This window comes from Dreissena polymorpha, chromosome 1 (genome assembly GCF_020536995.1).
Source record: "Dreissena polymorpha isolate Duluth1 chromosome 1, UMN_Dpol_1.0, whole genome shotgun sequence".
Classification (NCBI taxonomy): Eukaryota; Metazoa; Mollusca; class Bivalvia; order Myida; family Dreissenidae; genus Dreissena; species Dreissena polymorpha.
The window spans coordinates 81,548,967-81,566,512 of record NC_068355.1 but is presented as its reverse complement, the minus strand read 5'-3'; the positions used below and the strand labels follow the sequence as shown (position 1 = coordinate 81,566,512).

The 17,546-nt window shown below is 34.7% G+C and overlaps 1 protein-coding gene across 1 annotated transcript in view; it reads left to right on the top strand.

Annotated features, from left to right (window-relative positions):
- Window positions 1–4,231: 4,231 nt before the first annotated feature.
- Window positions 4,232–17,546, top strand: part of LOC127837875 (protein rogdi-like) — a 50,966-nt gene continuing 37,651 nt past the window's right edge. The window contains exons 1-2 of the mRNA XM_052365302.1: window positions 4,232–4,254; window positions 12,283–12,386. The gene's annotated coding sequence lies outside the window, so the exon portion shown is untranslated. The remainder of the gene's footprint in view (window positions 4,255–12,282; window positions 12,387–17,546) is intronic.

Sequence of the window (17,546 nt, the reverse complement as noted above, 5' to 3'; positions counted from 1 at the left end):
TAGACACTAATTTTTCGCTTGTCACATCAATCCTTTGATCCACGTTCGTTCCATGTAGAGCACCACATTCAGAAGAGGACCTCCGATATTTATATATATATATATATATATATATATATATATATATATATATATATATATATATATATATATATATATATATACCCTGACATCGTTCCCGCCTATATATATATATATATATATATATATATATATATATATATATATATATATATATATATATATATATAGTATATATAGGCGGGAACGATGTCAGGGTACAGAATCAACGGGGTTTTCAGGTATTTACACACGGGCTGGACAGAATGTGAACCGTAAAGAACTTTATTTTTGCGAATGTCTCAAGTTATTGAAATACATTTGCAAAAATGTTAGTGCATAAAAGACAGTTTTTCTTACAGTTTGTGCCGATACCTTAAGGTATAAGAATAAATCCTTGAAAACGTCTGAAATCGGTGACAAACTTTCACGTTGCGTGAGGCGCAATCGTTAAGTAAAGTGAAATATTATGCGCATTTTTCACTGTTGAATTGAGCTGAAAAGAATTAACAGGTCAAAAGAGTTAGTTAAAATGTGGTAACTGACCAAGTATCTGCAACTCATCTTGCTACCAGTGGTTTATAAAAAATATATATTTTATTCGATATTTTACATGACTTACCCAGTCCTCTAAGCCGAAATGATCTGTAAAACAAAATAGTGTCTTTGTGTCGTATGAAGGAATCTGCACAAAAATTAAATTTAGATTCACATCGTACATCAAATCATTTCTGTCGTCAGTTGTCAACACGAAAGTACGGTTGATATTCAAATGCATTATTTTACACTTTCCGGGATATTGTTTTAGTATGTTGATGTTGCATTAACAAATATAAGTGTATATGAAGTGAAAACACCAAAAATAAACAACGGTTGCGATAGACACCTATAAACTGTTAGATGCCCATTATATCACTTTAAATAAAGTAATTCTGATGTATTTCACATTGCCATAAGCAGCATAAAAATCTGTCTTTTATGCACTAGTTGAATTTTTTAAGAAAAACTGTTTTTTAAAGTAATTTGGAACAAAAACTATCTTTAAAAAAAGGATATACGGCCTCACGCGAAGTATCCGTACATATTTTAAATATTTATATGCGCGTTTTTCGAACAAACCTGTTTTAGTGGTGCGTCGGGCATTGCTATTTCATTCGATTATAAACAGTATCGGGAATCATGCTTAACAAATCGGTCAAAATGGTGGAATAATGCTTGTTTAATTAATCAAAAATAATATTTATCATGGTATTGTTGAAAACACATTAAGAATCTTTGATTGACCTACCATAGTTATATCGCCGAATATCTTCCTTTAACATATTTCTGGTATAAATACATTTCCAGTTCACCTAGTTAACGCGATAGCGCCTATATTATATAACGATCCGTTTACTGGCCGCGAACTGACCCTGACACCGTACGAGTCGGAATGCAATGCGTTAAAGTGACGTTCTAATTCCACTGATGGAACGACGGCTTGTTTAAAACTGTATTCTTTTACATGTTTTATGTTCAATTTCGAAAATAATTAAAAATGGTTTAGCCAAAAACTAATATCAGGATGAGGAGGCAGCGGTATGGTAGTAATTACTCAATATGAGAAGTGCAAACGCTTTGGCGCTGACAATCCTTTGAATATAAAGGGGCACACAAAACTGTATTGATGTCAAGAGTTGAGTGTAAAACTGTTCTACCCATCAAGCCTTTTCATTAGAGATAAAAAAAATAATGCTGAACACGCAGTAAAACATTTTTACACACTATACTACAAAAACGCGGTCATGTTTCCAATGGCCTGTGGGATTTTGCTCAAATCAGCTAATGGAATAAATGAAGTGCATTCATTCGTATCTAGGCGCGGGAAATTTTATTTGAATTTTATTGGACACTTAAACAAGGTCAGGTAAGGTGAAAAGCTGGCTAAGACAGCTACGCCGAAAAAAAACAGCACTTGCCGGCGTATTTAAATCCACTAACGTGTATTGGGAACGTAACAAAGTCACGTGAGCCTGCACCCGAGATGTGCTCGCACGGCAAATACGTTACGGACATCAGTTTCCTCTAGAAGAGGAACTCATCGCCCTTTTCTGTATATTCCGTGGCGAGGCTAAAAGTAAATTACCAACATCATTGTATTATTTCTTTATTGGATAAATTGTAATATTGTTCATTCATGCTTTAAAACTATGTTTTAATGTAAAACATACACATGGTGAATAGAATTAAATAAATAACAACACTTCGTGTTTTTTATTTATTGAACCTATAATAAACTATGCACAAATATTTTATAACATGTTTCATTTTAATTTTTATTAAATATAACTACAATGGTTAGCACTGTTGTAATTTACAACATTAATAGACATTCCGTTAGGGCTCACGCCTATACGGTATTATTCACAACTATCCGCATATATATTATCAGTCGGACGAAACGTCTATCCTTTTTCAACACAAATATCAGTCGCACGAACTGGTAGTGTCACGAAACGTCAAGAAACAAATCGATTTCCCTCTTCACAATTGAGGCGTTTACAAATTTATAATCACGACGCCAATACGCAACAAGTCTGCTACTACCTAAAGAATCTCCTACTTCATTTCAAACATCGAAACCATTTTCTGAAATCGTTTCACAACACGGACCTGACACGGTTTAAAGAGTGTATGCACGATTTTTACATGTGTTCAATTGTAATATAATGATAAAAATATGTTACAATAAAACAAAATAGGCAAGAAAATATATACATCGAAGAATAGTTTCATAACATGCAGCAAAGAAAATTAGCACCCGAGCCGATTGTGACGAAGATAGTTCGTACATATTTTCCTACAATAACCCATGGAGTGTATATTGTAATCTAGAGTCCGTGAATAACCGAAGCATTCGTCTTCTTCGTGTGTCGTATGAATAGATATCGTTGCAGGAAATTAAAATAATCCATAAAACAAAGGGTGCAGGGGATACATTTTTGACCAAATTTCGAGTTCCGAAAGGCCGCAAACAGTCAAATCCATTTCATCAATACAGAAAGTGACACAAGAAAGCCTTTTTTGTCAGTGTCATAACATAGGCAATATACATTGAAAGTACAACCAAAGACAAGGCTGGCCTCTTCACTTGTGAAACTATATATATATATATGGCCTTAATCTTTTCCCCCACCCACCTCATTTTTAATGAAAAATTGAGAAATTTGACCCATTCCATGGCATGCACAGTACATTCAAACAAAATGCAATCCTAGTTATGGCTACATAACTCATTAATTTCATCCCTGTGCTGTGTTTATTCACCTAGAAAAGTGTCTCCCATGCGTCTAGATTTTTCAAAATTCACCTTCAAAGTTCTCCTCTGTTTCTGCAGCGTGAAATATTGACTTCCGCCAAAAGTGAAAACCTCCCTTTTTAAGATTCAAAATTTCCTTGCTAGGGAGCTGTCACTAGTATCTTTTTTCCAAAGTTTTGATACATTCTTTCTAAAACCTAATACAAGAAATACATCTTTTATATACCAGGGACCAATACAAACGTATAGGTCCCTGTATATACCTAATTGATTTTTAAAGTTATGTAATTTTCATGGACCCCCTTTCACTGATATATCCCCTGCCACCAAAATTGTGTCTTTCTGTCGTATGAATGATTCTGCACTAAAACTAAATTAAGCTTCACATCGTACATGAATGCTGGCGAATTCGACTGTACAGACATTTTCGATTTCAGAATTAAATACTGGCTTATTTCGCATTTTTCGACACATGCTTTTCTTAACTTTTATTTTAATATATATTGAAATATAGTTATAATAAGTTTTTTACAAATTTTATTTAAATTCATAAATAATCGACAAAATCGTGCATACCTACTTGGTGTTCAATAATCACCAGCTAACAGTCACCGTCTTTATAAATGAACTTATAGATATTTGCAGACGACTTGTGATCTTTGCTTGTTTGATACGTAAATGAAACATTGATTTAAATAATTAATATTTCCGTAATAAACGAGAAGGTTTGAATTAACCTAGATCTAGCTTTTCATTTTCTACGCTCTATTAATAAAACGGGAAAAGTGAACTTAGGTTCACCAATATGTTGGTGTAGTGTAACCATAAGATCGAAAAGATTTATTTATTCGATTTGTAGTTTCAAAATGGGAGACGAGGAGGAGATTCAGACATTGGTAAGTTGCAAATTAATGAATAACATGTTGAAATTTTATTGTCATTAGCAACTTCAGGAATATTGTAACGGTGAACTTTTCTCTTTATTGAACTGTTATTTTGGAATTTTAAAACTTTAAATATAAAAACTAATTTCTGTATTTAAAGGTAGTTGCAATAATTCAACTCTATTAAAACGTTATAGCCCAATGGGCTGCTTCGAGTTGCCAATGCGCTCTCTCTTGCCCATGGGTGCAAACTGTTATCAAAAATGCAAGGGTAAAGGAACACTGAAACTGCAAGAACTTATTAAATTTTACCTATCTAAACCACAAACTCATCACAATGGTACCATTAAAGCAAGAAATAATTGACATGACGCCTTATCAGTGATCGCTCCGCCCACTTAATCACGTGGCTAAGCGGGAAGAAAACCTAGACAAGCTAACACCAAAATGGCTTCTTTGCCTATAGACTGCATATAGATTTACGCGATATTCCGGATGATTTTATGGACTTGTTTAACACCATATTACACTTGTAAAGGGGTTGATGCCATTAAGTTATTCTGCAAATGCAAAAAATATACGATTAAAGAAAACATCAGCTATTTATAACGGGTAAATCAGTACATTAAACACGCTCTCAAACGCTTGCGCTCTTACCGAAATCGAACCCGTTATTACGTGTAATAGTTGTATTTGCAATAAATTTACACTTCACCGGTATTTACCCGTGTTATTTACAAAATTATTACCAAAACATTCCCCCCTACCCGTGTATTTGACAGGAAAAAGCGCTTTATAACTGGGAATTCGGCGAAATTTTACGCGCTTTCTGACGCCGGGTGGGTACCTCAATCCCACGTGTTATTGTGTATGAAAGTGATATTAAACATTGCTTATGGGACATTTATCAATCACTATAATTTAAGCGCAAAAACAACACAGTAAGTTTGGACATTGTCTGATATAAAATTAGTGTTGTACGAAATGGAATACGGTCAGGCTATTATAAATTAAAAAGGCTACCAATATCAGACGCTCGCGTAGGTACCGACTTCCCCGAAGTTACCGCATTTATTGGTTAACTAATATCAGTAATAATTACTCTTTTACAATAGCATTTATCAATACGTCTTTATTAAAATAATAACAAAATGGTTTTCACTTGTTTCTGACACACACAGAAACGCGATTTTTAACGGGGATTTCGTAAAGTTACACGAATTGGGTACCAAAATTCTGAATTATTTTTACATGCACACGTGACATAATACATACTTAATTATGCTTAGTTATTGCTTATATGACATTTCAAATTTTTGCAATAAAATAATGTTCTATAAAGGGGATCTCGGTAATTCTTGAAGCTTCCACTCGATCTTGTCAAGACCGCATTGCCGCGTTTGAAATGGTATAAATTTAATTTATCTAACGTATCTTTCTGGATACCAAATGCCAGAGTTGCATTAACCCTTTTTACACCGTTTTTGCCATATTTAATTTCCGTTTTTTAATCCGAACAAAATAAACGAAACTCGTTTAAAAAAATGAGATCTAGGCATTCGAGCTCGGCTTGTGTGGATTAAAAGTGTTTATTGGTGACACCACAAGAGTGCAAATGTGTAGATACCGTTACTAAGATAATATATCACATGTCACCTTCAAATAACATGTATGATGTCAATTAAGTGCACTACTATCAGAGTAATAAATCACAGCATGAATTAGGCTTCATGCTGGGTTTTATTTCTCTTTAAGTAATGCAGATGAACCTCGCTTCTGACATAGTAACTGATAAAACTATTTTAAAAAAGTGAAATATTACCGGTATGTGATGATCAGATCGATAACATAAACTATTTAAATCTGCTAGTATATCCGATAAAAATATATTATAATTGTCTTTGACAGTGTTGACGTTCAGTTGTTCGTGGTGACGACCGCATGTATTTATACATCTCTTACACTTCTTAAGATCTCTTTTCGGCTTTGGAAACGATATAAATTAAATGTCACCAACTAATCTTTCAGGATATCGATTGTCCGAGTTACATAATCCCCATTGACACCGTTTAACCATTTTTAATCGTTGTTTTAAAGAGGAAACCAAAAGAAACTCGTTGGAATAAAAGTGAACCTAAACATGTAGCTTGTCTAGAAAATGGCGGACAGGTCGTTGCTAACAAGTGCGCCCGATTAATCGATCGCTGATTGGTGGATCAATTCTAGTGGGCAGAGCGATCATAGATAAGGCGTCATGTCAATTGATTTTATTGACTTAGGTTTTGTTTTGTACGCTGTATCCGCCATATTGGAAAATTGACCCAATATTGGTTAGGTCGCAGTACACCAATATTTTGCACGTCGGGTTATGTGCTCCAGCCTGTAAAGTCGATAACGATGTGGTATTCGATACAGAATACACTGTTTCTAATTTAAACATAAACATGTCAGCGAGAAAAGTGTGTTGAAACATCGTCGTGTTTTTATAGGGTGCATGCAAAGGATAACATCCGTAGGTTGCCATTCAGGTAATTTAACATGTTTATGAAGTTTATTCATTATTTTCCTCAAAATGTCTCGAACGACGTCTGTTTAGTGAAGCGCACGGATTCACTGCGCTGAACTGCACCCATGTTTATAAAGAAGTGCATATGGACTGCCAGAGCCGCCATAGCAAAAATCATCAAAGGCTCTGGGAGTCCGTTTATATGGACTATATTTTAAGGGATCTTTTCACGGTTTGGTAAATTGACAAAATTGAAAAAAGTTGTTTCAGATTCGCAAATTTTCGTTTAAGTTTAATATGATATTTGTGAGGAAACAGTATTACTGTATATTTAAAATGGTCTTATATAGCCAATTTATGCATCTTTTGACGATTTAAAAACCTAAAAATTACAAAGCGTTGCAACGCGAAACGATTGAATAATTTGGAGAGTTCTGTTGTTGTCGTTAAATTTTGTGAAACTACGAAGATTGCTCATATAATGCATAAAATACTTCAACCAAGTATGCTTGGCAGGATAGCCGAGCGGGCTAATGCGTTTTTACTCCAGGTTTCTCAAGGACTCCGGGGGGTCACTGGTTCGAGTCCAGCTGTGACAACTTTTTTTTTCCTTTTTTAAATTTTATTCTTGATTTTTTAACTGGAGCTTTTAAGATCAAATGTTTATATTTATCAATATAAAGCATTTAATTACTTTAATTAATCAAAACATGCCAAAAACTGTGAAAAGGCCCCTTTAAATAGTGAGGTCGGACTTTTTTAAAAATGTTACAGGAGTATAGACTGTTATATATCAAATTAAAGCTCTCTGCAGCAATATGGGGCTTATTTTATCAAGATATCTTTATAAGTAATGGAGAAAATCGATTTTGAAAATCTGAAAAGTTCACAATTTTCTTTCAATTTCTGCTGATTCATGTACATACTCGAAATCTCAGTCTTCTGTTACAAGTTTGTTTTTAAATCTTAATTTGTTTCTGTAAAATGATTCCAATAAAGTTTTAACACAATCTTGGCTGAATTTGAGAACAAAAAACAAACACACAGAAATGTATTTTTACCGACAAAAATTGACATCAGGTCAGCTTCAAAACACATTTCACGGCTGATGGGTTGGCAATGCTTACTTGTTTCAAAGCATTGTCAACTTATTCAAAATTGTATATCTTATTTTTGTATACCTTAATTTTCTATATAACGATCTGCAGATCAGCTGTGTCAACATCAGAATCTAGATGGTGGTATGTATATATGGCTTCATCCCCATCGTATATAATGTTAAACCAGTCTGGGAAAGAAGGGACCTGAAATCATATATAATGAACAATTAAAAACATTTATTATGTGAAAAGCAACAGGATTATTGTTTTAATACAGCTAAGATGCTAACAAATCTTACATGAATGCATGTATTTTATTGGTTGAAATTTATGCTCTGCTTCGGTTGAAATGCAGAATGTATTATAATCATAAGTTATACTGCTGTATGTTAACAGCTTTACGACTTACAATACAGTGATTTTACAACTGCCACGCTGTAATCAATACATTAGTAAGATGGGTTAGAAGTGCTTGAAAGATAAGTTAAGTGGTTGTCAGACAACATCTGCATGCAAATACCTGTGAAATTACTTTCCCTGTGTACCACTCGGACTGGCCATCTTTAATAAATCAGTGTCTTACTCTTTTCCCTACCAAGATGTGCTTCTGAATATCATCATCTGCCACAAAAGCCTGTGTCACAAGCTCTTTCAGATTTGCAGTTAATTCATTAACAGTAAAGTCTTTGCCTTTTTTTAGAGAAATTAAACTTAGATTTGTCACTTGGAATTTGATGCAGGACATTTTTCCTGTGCTTTTAGAGCTTTGATTTTATCACTATCTTTCTTGTATGACTACAGCATATTCAGGGATCAAGCTAGACTCCAATTTTTGGGAGAAGTCACTTCTCCCTCAGCTCTGGAGAGGGAGAAGTGAGGCAGTTTAAGGGAGAAATGGATCTTTTGCGATCACAAATGGGCCATTGTGAACCATGTTCCAGGGGTTTCGCTGGCCCAAAAAAAGGTTGTTGCCACTTTTTCGCAGTGTGAAAACTGTCTGTTATTCCAACCTTATTAATATGAACAATCATTTAGGACAATTATTTAAAGAAACCTTACTACATTACATTAATGTCATTGACTGTATTATCACTTGAAAAAGTATGGTTATACATAAAAAACTATAGGTACCTTCATAAGTCATACCTTCATAAGTCTTAATAAGCTTTATTTGTATATAAATAACTTTTTTTCATCTTGATAAACAACACAGATAACTAAAATAATATAATAATGTTAACATCAATGTAACATTATGCTGCATAAATGTTTCAAAATTAACTATTTAATTTTAAACATAGAATCACAGCACTTTACATCATTTAAAAGGGAAAAAGAAAACATCAGAAAATAATGCATCTCACCTTATATTGTTAAACAGTTATATTTGGTCATTTGGACATGATATACATCAGCTTTGACAGCTTCTGTTGTTAAAACGTTTTCTGTAAGTGGAAGATGATTTCTAGGCTCAAATAAATGAATGTTTTTCACGCATATTTCTTGACAGAAAGACCCAGATAATTGCCACCATCCATTCTAGTTGCCTGAAATATCATAAAACATAGTTTTACAAACTATCAACAACAAACCAACACATAAATGTCAGTATCTTTAAATGTCCGAATTTTTAACATTTCCGAAATATAGTACAACGAGTGAATGGTATACTTTTTTATTTCCTAAATTGTTGGTTTCTTAATCAAACTTTACCTTTCCCAAAATATTATAATAATGAAACTATTAAACATAAATGGTCACAAATTCCTGTTGAAACAAGATTTCATGTGTTTTGGTGGAGAAATTGTTTTTGTTAAATGCTTTTGCCAGGCCCGTGGTATTGACAGTCACTATTAATTAAATGGTAAAGAAATAGCGGCCCTAATAATCGTTATAATTTTTTATCGTGGTGAGAGTTTGTCACAGTGTTACTTTATTTATTGCTCACTATCATAAAGGCGCCGTTCATCCGATAATAACCCCCATAAAACTTGACAATAGCAGTAAAAACACCGTTTGTAACACTTACACGCTTCAGTGATTTCACTCTGCTTGGTCAAGAGATTCCTGCGAAATACCCAAATGACGAGCGCTGTGAATGGTTGCTTATCAATTTTCAATAGGTAATTGACTACGCCAGGGGGCGGAGTTTTGTCGATTCGGTCAGTTGATTGACTTTGGCGTGTATTCAGTAATAAACATAAGACACTTAGATAGCGCTGCGGATATGATAATTGCCAGATTTTAGGGGGAAGTGATATCGCCGGTGCTTTTGATCCGGGCGATTAAAGGGAAGCCACGGCGATATAATCGCCCAAATCGCCCAGTTGCTTGATCCCTGATATTGTCAACCTCTGATTCACTTTGCCATAAACCATAATTATGCCCCCCTTCGAAGAAGAGGGGGTATATTGCTTTGCTCATGTCGGTCGGTAGGTAGGTAGGTCGGTCGGTCCGTCCACCAGGTGGTTTCCGGATGATAACTCAAGAACGCTTGGGGCTAGGATCATGAAACTTCATAGGTACATTGATCATGACTCGCAGATGACCCCTATTGATTTTGAGGTCACTAGGTCAAAGGTCAAGGTCACAGGTGAAGGTCACAGTTACTGGAAATAGGCATTATAAATTTATAAGGATTTAGCATGGTTCAAACAAGGGAAACAACTACAGTTTATGCATGTTCTTTTTATTACAGATTTGCCTCCCTTTAATTCATTCAAAATCTCATTTTACAGCAGAGATTCCAAATCTGACCTGTAAATGAGCCCCATATTTACTGCCAGTGCTAGGTTACCTTTTCCCATTTGATCATTCTTAAGTATTGGTATTGTAATGCTGCTACTGCTTCTGCTACTGCTACTACTACTACTACTACTACTTCTACTTCTACTACTACTACTACTACTACTACTACTACTACTACTACTACTACTACTACTACTACTACTGCATTTGCCTCCCTTGTAATATATTTAAATTTTACCAAATGTAAGGCTAACTGCATTTTTGTAATGCATACTACTACTACTACTACTACTACTACTACTACTACTACTACTACTACTACTACTACTACTACTGCTGCTGCTGCTGCTACTGCAGCTGCTGCTGCTGCTGCTGCTACTACTACTACTACTACTTCTACTACTACTACTACTACTACTTCTACTATTACTACTACTACTTCTACTACTACTACTACTACTACTACTACTACTACTACTACTACTATTACTCTACTACTGCTACTGCTACGACTACTACTGCTATTACTACTTCTACTGCTACTACTACTGCTACTACTGCTACTACTACTTCTACTACTACTACTACTACTACTACTACTACTACTACTACTACTACTACTACTACTACTACTATTATTTACTATATAGCCTTGCATCATGCATAGATTAGTGTACAAGTAGTACTGCTTTGTACGTTGTTAAATATTATATGTTAAAGAATAAAAGAAACTTAAATGGGTGGATTTGGTCAGCTGTATCGGGAGGAGGAGGCTGAATATGTCCTGAAATTAGTCAGTGAAAACCAAGATTTGGTCAGGGACAAGTCAGTGAAAAGTCAGGGAATTTTATTTCATCAGGTGGGTGGCAACCCAGATAAACTACATAGCAACTTCATATTTTGCTTACTGGGGGGGGGCATTGTATTTCTCAAAGAAATCTTGTTGATTATGTCCTTTGTGTATTCTTCTTGCTGTCTAAGTTTTTCCTGTCTCGCAGCTTCTTTTTTACGAATCTGTTCGGCAACTGCAATTCTCCTTTGCTCTTCAATTTCACTCAACCTGCGTTTATAATTCTGGCGCATTTTTTTCACAGATTTTTAAGCCTTCTTAATCAACTCATGGTTTTCTTTTTCATTTCTAGAGTTCAACCAGTCAACACTTTTATTATTTAAGAACATGATGCAAGCTTCTGCAGCAAGTGTACTCATATTGGGTTTTGTGCGCAACAGATGATCCAGCTGTCCAAAGACGCTTTCAGGATAACATGATGTTTTTGGAGCATTCTTAACTTTATCTTTCATTTCATCCGAGAGACCAGTTAACTTCCCTCCAGGTTATTAGTCTACAAAGAGTTTTTTACTGACTGTACACAAGGTTGGAAGTAATACCTGCAGAAATACCACGACTATGATGTCATACTGGTCCGCAGTCACAAGCGAATTGTAAATTTCATCTTTTTCAATGTATGTATTATCACCAAAAACATAAGTTCTCCATTCATAAATGACTGGATATTTTTTGAGGAGTCATCGAGAAATGTGACAAGCTGAAGATACTTCACATTCATATCAGTTATCAAGATATCTTTATCTTCTAATACAGTCCACAATGGACATGTCACAAGTTTGCTTATCAAGCCAATGACATGTTGCCTTTACTCCAGCAACAAACTCTGGTGTTTTCAGATCAAACAACACAGATTGTAACAATTTGTTGGCAGCACCACACTTTTCTAAGAAGTCCTTCATTACTGAGTGGAGGAAGAACACAGCAGCTGCATTTGAAAAGAGTATGTTGAACCCAGTTCCCCTGTAAGACTTTAATGGCACATTACGCATTCCATGTTCCTGTAAGAACTCTGATGCAAATGTTTTAAAATGGCCTTGACACCTGCTTTTTTCATCTCCTCCTGACCCAACTCCAAAAGCCTTTGAAGCAGTGCAAACTAAACGACATACCCTTGGATCAGAATCAAAATCTCTCTTGCTGTAAGTTGGTGTCTCCCCATCAAATATATTAACTTCAGTTTCTTTAATACTAGATCTGGATGCCTCAGCAAAATTCACTAGTGCATGAAGGCCACAGAAGAAGTTGCACATGCTTTCCAGAGAGGATTTCTTGGCTTCACTAAATTGATCGTAATTTTGGCAAGTTAGAGGTAGTACTTCTTTTCTGAAGTCATACAGAAGACTTTTGAATTTCACTTCAGTTGCAGCTCGATCTGACAAAGTGGCAACAATATGGCTCACTATCTTTCGTGAAGTTTCACTGCCTTCTTCGGAGCTCTTCTCATCACGATCTCGCAGTATCTGTTTGAAGACTTTCAGTGTGTCTGACGCAGATTTTGTTTCTATATCTCTAAGTCCCAATACCCATAATGTGCCTTTAGAGTCTGCCGCTTCATATCCCATGAATTTGGATGAAAACTGTGATGTTTCGTCAGTCAACAGTACTGTACTTGTGTCTTTAGAGAACACTTCACATAACTGAACATGAGCAATGTATAGTCCCTGAAGACTCATCTCCAACACTGTAGACCTACAAGGTAATTTATTAGCTGTCAAATCAACTAACCTTAACACTGTTTTAATAACTGAAGATACTTTTGATGCACTGACTTGTAGTTGTAACATCTCGTATACACACTTTTCAGTTTACTTGTGTATGTTTTACTTTGTTCATCAAATAATTCTACCTGACCATTGTCTAGTTTATTGTCATTGAGTAAGTCCTGTAAATATTGAACACTTTCATGCAAATCAGCAATTTCCTTTTCCTGCAGCTGGTTTTCTAAAAATGCTATTCTACTTCTACTTTCATCACAACATTCTCCATTAGAATTTGTCTCTAAAATTCTAGCTTTTGTTGCATTATATTTTTCTCGTGCAGCAGTTCTTTTGAATAGCTTTTTACAAGCATGCAACTTTTGCTCTTTTAAATTTAATTTAACCTCGGAACCCGCTACTTTGTCTTTTAGGTCACTCACTTCATGTACCATTTGTTGATTTTCATCGCACAGTTCAAGTGATTGTCTCTTAATTTCTCTGAAAGAAAAGTTTATGTCTAAATTTTCTGAGCTAGCCACTTCTGGGTTGCATTTTCTGCTATCATGTTTAGGGAAAACATAGCACTCATTCAAAAAGTTTTCATATCTGGAATCACCTGATGTAATGGCAGACCTCTTCACATTTTTGGCCTCTACATCCAGTTTCTGAACAGATAATTCATATTCTCTATATGATGGTTGTTCATTACACAGTTTATTGGACTCAATCAAAAATACAACACAATTACTTTTACCATGCGTTTTATGACAGTTTTACACATCCTGATTAGTGACCTGTGTTGCCATTTTCACTTGTTGCTAGGAAGTAAGTAAGTTAGTAAGTTAGTGTAAATTAGTAAGAAAAGTCTGTGTAAATGAATTACATGCAAGGTAAGTAGTGGTTACATCATCATCAGTAAACTGGGTATCCTGATTTTTATATTCAACAACACGTTCAGTAGTGGCCGAGATCACATTTTCAATGAAAACACTTGCTAATGGGGTATGGCTAAACTGCGTCTCAGCTGCCTTACACAATTCACCACTTTCAATGGTCTGAATATCTCTGTCTATGAGCAGAGGTGACGTCTCTTCAACTAGTGTGTTTTCAAGAAAATATTAATAGCACGTGGATAAGGGTACATGAGAAAGAGTCTTGTTAAAAAAAATGAAGAGTACTTTCTTCCTTCACAAGTGTGCAATCAGTCTGTGTAGTGATGCTTCTAGCTATCTCTATGACCTGCAACAACTAAGCATTCTAAAAAGCATGCAAAGCAATCTATCTAAGCACTGCCATACAGTCATTGGAATCTTTTAAATATACTGTGCTGTACACGACATGTCTCCATTTAAGTGCGAATCTGCTATCCTTCATATTTTAATTTAGGCTTTAATGTCCAAAAGTATACAATAACCAACAAATAATTTTAAAGAAATTTCCAATGACCGTATGAATAGGTGTTTAGGAGAAAGAAGAAAAAGCGGGGATGTTAGAAGTAAAAGCAGTGATGTTATTACAAAGATTGATCTACCACAACACCAAGAATCAGTTATTTTATACGACACACAATGATAGAATAGATTTTCTGGTTATATATATGCAGTATTATACGCAAGCAGAAACACACTATACTGGTTATTTTATACGACACACAATAATAGAATAGGTCACTCATTCTACGTGAAAGGGTACATATAAGAATATAGTAACACCAAAAACATTAGTCTTCAAGAAAATAACTTGATTAACTTTATTCAAAGGAACAACATTCAAACATTTCAAAATCATGTCGGGTGTACCCAAAGAGGACCTGATTTGAACTACATGGTAACATGAACAAAGCATGGTAAAATAAGGTGTCAAATACGTTACAAATCTATTAGATTCAATATTTGGGATAACATTTAAAAAATTTACAGTCTCTGTTGAATTTTCTAAACAGCAAGGCAAGTTAAAAGCATGACAAACTACAATTGGGATCAAAATACGTACCATATTAAGTCGCCCTTGGTTACAAATTTCCAACTATACGATTTTTACGCTTGAGAAAATTTACGTTCTGTTCCAATATTAAAAACAAGCTGAATTTAGGGAAAATGATAGATGAAGTTATCTGAAAATATTTATTTATACTCTAGCTGCATGATGTATCAAGAGGTTTTTACAGGCACGTCAAAGATGTGTAATTGTTAAGTTGAAAATGAACAGAAGGAAATGTAACGCATTTGACACCAAGATATAATAAAGTACAAAACCCAAAATGTCATAAACAAAAAAAAACGTAGGTTTAAGGTACTGATATTTAAAAAACATTTAAAGTATTAATGAAACATGAATACAAAATAATTTGCATGAAAGTACATGTATTCTAACAAACATTTTTGACAAAAATGTCCATTGCTTATCTGAGCGATTACAGTGCTTTAAACCAGACATCTTGCTTTACTTAGAAATATAATTATCAAATCTAACGTTGTACATGTAGATGATGACAGACTAAACATATCTATCCATGATAAAAAAGAACAACATAGTTGATCAAAACAAGATCAAAACAAGAACATGGTTGCCCGTAACGTATCTTACAAAACTGCCTTTTGAAACAGAACCTCAATTTTATCAATATCTTGTTGATTTATCGAGAACTGACGTCTACTTTTACACAAAAGCAAGGGTTATATTGTGCAAAGTATATTGTTAATGTCCAGCCATAGCTTATCATCCTTTCGTGGCCATTGAAAGCATATTTTTGTCTGTTTGGTCTTAGCTTCCGTCAGGAATGTAATGTGAACAGTTTCGTCGCTTCTGTCAACTTCTTCAACTTGGCCGACGTACCATTTCTTTTCATAAACAGCTGCAACAGTAACATACCAGCTTTGTCGCTTCAATATCAAGTCTCTTTTCGTTATCTATTTCTTCTGCTGAACATTAAGGCATGGCTACTTCAACAGCTGCAACATACATACCAGCTTTTGTCGCTTCAATATCAAGTCTCTTCTCATTATCTATTTCTTCTGCTGAACATTGAGGCTTGGCTACTTCAACACCTTTGCTTGTTTTACATATCCACTTGTACAGTAGCATGATGTTTCAGAACTATATATGTTATCTTCTGCAACAAGGACAGCGTGAAGTTTCATCGTTCCAGGAATCAGCTTGGCACTCATCTGAGCAATTGACATGATGCCTTATCTATGATCGCTCCGCCCACTAGAATTGATCCACCAATCAGCGATCAATTAATCGGGCGCACTCGTTAGCAACGAACTGTCGGCCATTTTCTAGACAAGCTACATGCTTAGGTTCACTTTTATTCCAACAAGTTTCTTTTGTTTTCCTCTTTAAAAAACGATTAAAAATGGTTAAACGGTGTCAATGGGGATTATGTAACTAGGACAATTGATATCATGAAAGATTAGTTGGTGACATTTAATTTATATCGTTTCCAGAGCCGAAAAGAGATCTTGAGAAGTGTAAGAGATGTATAAATACATGCGGTCGTCACCACGAACAACTGAACGTCAACACTGTCAAAGACAATTATAATATATTTTTATCGGATATCCTAGCAGATTTAAATAGTTTATGTTATTGATCTGATTATCACATAATATTTCACTTTTAAAAAATAGTTTTATCAGTTACTAGGTCAGAAGCGAGGTTCATCTGCATTACTTAAAGAGAAATAAAACCCAGCATGAAGCCTAATTCATGCTGTGATTTATTACTCTGATAGTAGTGCACTTAATTGACATCATACATGTTATTTGAAGGTGACATGTGATATATTATCTTAGTAACAGTATCTACACATTTGCACTCATCTAGTTTATGTTATCGATCTGATCATCACATAATATTTCACTTTTTTTAAATAGTTTTTTTATCAGTTACTAGGTCAGAAGCGAGGTTCATCTGCATTACTTAAAGAGAAATAAAACCCAGCATGAAGCCTAATTCATGCTGTGATTTATTACTCTGATAGTAGTGCACTTAATTGACATCATACATGTTATTTGAAGGTGACATGTGATATATTATCTTATTAACGGTATCTACACATTTGCACTCATGTGGTGTCACCAATAAATGCTTTTAATCCACACTAGGAGCTCGAATGCCTAGATCTCATTTTTTAAACGAGTTTCGTTTATTTTGTTAGGATTAAAAAACGGAAATTAAATATGGCAAAAACGGTGTAAAAAGGGTTAATGCAACTCTGACATCCAGAAAGATAAGTTAGATTAATTAAATTTATACCATTTCCAACGCGGCAATGCGGTCTTGACAAGAGCGAGTGGAAGCTTCAAGAATTACCGAGATCCCCTTTATAGAACATTAATTTATTTCACAAACTTGAAATGTCATATAAGCAATAACTAAGCATTATTAAGTATGTATTA